Genomic DNA, 2,617 nt, shown 5'->3' with positions numbered 1-2,617 from the left:
TATATATATACATACATACATACATACATACATACATACATACATTCGTACGTATGTATGTATATGTGAATATGATTTTGTGTGTGAGTATATGTGTGTGTGTGTATGCAAAGTGCACTTCCGAAGGTCTGAGACATTTTATTTGAAGACACTGTTTATAAGTGCCTCGATTTATTGTAATTTTAATATATCATTACTTTACCTCTAATAAGCTGACTTGGCACCATTCTTTTGTTTTATACCAGATTGAAGGAGACGGCCTTAGCAGCACCTTGACCGCATCATGCTGAACACTGTCCAACACAGGTGACCATAAGATCGTTTGTCTTCGTAATGGCGCCCCTGTTTTACTTTTATATATATGCGATCGGGCTCGATGAAATAAAATATCAGTCATGTGATGTGGGTATGAAGTAAATAATAATAAATATAACGATCTCAACAATAATACCATCATAGCCAGCAAAATAAGCTGTGAGTTTTCATATAATGATAATAATATTAATAACAATAACAACAGCGACAACAATAATAATAATAATAATAATAATAATAATAATAATAATAATAATAATAACGATAATAATAATAATAATAATAATGATAATAATAATAATAATAATAATAATAATAATAATGATAATAATAATAATAATAATGATGATGATGATGATGATTATAGACACACATATATGTCTAACAGGGATATTCTCCTGTCTAATGGAAATGTGTTCGTAACTCATCATTGACCGACTCCATCAAGTTCCATATATCAACATAGGCAAACATGCCGGGAACATCTCTAGGGCCGATAGATGCTCAAAATATGAGCATTGCTTTGTGCTTTTAGAAATCTACAGAAAACTGATTTTCAAAGGTAAATTAGTTTAGTGGATGGACATGTTAGTCACATAACAAAAGTGGGCATTGACCACACATATCAACTCAAAGTATTTCTTTCTTCTTACCTGATGAGGACGTGTTGTAGCTCGAATTTGCTCGAATTAAAATTTAAATCTACAATAAAGAACGGGGCTTTTTATATTGTCAGTTATAAATTTGTATTTTGCTTTTAACCGAACAACATTTGTGTAGCTATAAGAGGTTTACCCCTCCTCCTTTCTCCATAATTGTATCGCCTCCCCATCCCCCACAATACTGCATAAACATTGTGCTGAGAGATATAACAACAGATGAACGAGTGGCTAAATATACGAGTATATTGGGTATGTTACTATACCATCTTCATCTTCCATTACTATTTCTCTCTTTAACTCTTTCACACACACACACACAAACACACTCACACACACACACTCGTATATACGACCATCGTTTGCCTCACAATACGTATATATACATACTGATGTAAATGCGTGTGCGTACATCAACATATGTATAATAAAGTGTGTGTATATATATATATATATATATATATATATATATACATACGTATATGTATGTATATATATACATGCATATATACATACATATACGTATGTATGTATTTATATGTATATATATAACGTATACATACATTTATTTACATGAATCCATACACATAGGTTTGTGTGTGAGTGTGTATATATATACGTTTATCTATTTCCTTATATATGGAAATATATATACATATACGTAAGTATGTTTGTATGCATGTATGTATGTATATATGGATACATATATATATATATATATATATGTATGTATATATGAATATATATATATATATATATATATATATATATATATATATATATATATATATATATATATATATATATATATATATACATGTATGTGTGTGTGTGTGTGTGTGTGTGTGTTTGTGTAACAATCAACTGCACACCTGTGTAATCAATAATCTCACCTAAGTACATTTTCCTGGCAATGGAAGATAATATGGCGTGATTTAACGTAATTTAGCGTGATTCTCTCAAAGATCTTAAGTAAGGTGCTAAATTTGGATGTTTTCTGTTTAATACAGACCATAGATACACTTGCTGTCTTTTCACATGCTGTTGCTGTTGTTGTGGCTGTTACGTTAATAGACTTTTTGTAGATTACTGCCGTTGTGATTGTTTCGATTTTAGAAACGCTATTGATGGAATGGTGAATGTTGTTCTTCTTGCTGTTTATTTACCATCTTCTTTTTTTTTATATTTACTACCTACATTTGTGTTATTCTTGTGTTGATAGTATACATCATCATTGAAGTATGTTGTTGTTGTTGTTGTTGTTTGTTGTTGTTAATGTTGTTGTTGCTGTTGTTGTTGTTGTTTCTATTGATGCTTTCGTTGTTCAGCAGGAGGCAAAGGTACAGTTCGAAAGAATGATGCTGTTTATGTCATGATATTCTTGAAGTTTATTGTTCAGTACAACGTCGGAACTAAACAACTGAAACTAGCTGATGGAATTATAAAAGATTGTTCCACTGGTGACCATCACTTGATAAAATGTATAGCGCCCACGCACTGTTATAGCTGAAAAATATTCAATTATATAGCACCTATAAAGTATGAGCTTGTATAATGGCATATGAATGTAAATTCAGTAATGTGTGTGTGTGTGTGTGTGTGTGTGTGTGTGTGTGTGTGTGTGTGTGTGTGTGTGTGTGTGT

At 30.9% G+C, this 2,617-nt stretch overlaps 1 long non-coding RNA gene across 4 annotated transcripts in view; it reads right to left on the bottom strand.

The window, feature by feature from the left end:
* Nucleotides 1-1,142, bottom strand: part of LOC106873053 (uncharacterized) — an 88,297-nt gene extending 87,155 nt beyond the window's left edge. For 3 of the 4 annotated variants that reach the window (XR_008264063.1, XR_001409835.2, XR_008264064.1), the window contains exon 1: nt 969-1,142. This is a non-coding gene — a long non-coding RNA (uncharacterized LOC106873053). Of the gene's footprint in view, nt 1-202; nt 293-968 lie in introns of those variants that run through there. The other variant, XR_008264065.1, reaches the window with a different exon arrangement.
* Between the last annotated feature and the right edge of the window lie 1,475 nt (nt 1,143-2,617).

The sequence above is a fragment of the Octopus bimaculoides genome, chromosome 4 (assembly GCF_001194135.2).
Source record: "Octopus bimaculoides isolate UCB-OBI-ISO-001 chromosome 4, ASM119413v2, whole genome shotgun sequence".
NCBI classification, from domain to species: Eukaryota; Metazoa; Mollusca; class Cephalopoda; order Octopoda; family Octopodidae; genus Octopus; species Octopus bimaculoides.
The sequence above is the reverse complement of the archived record's forward strand: the minus strand, read 5'-3'. Positions and strand labels throughout refer to the sequence as shown.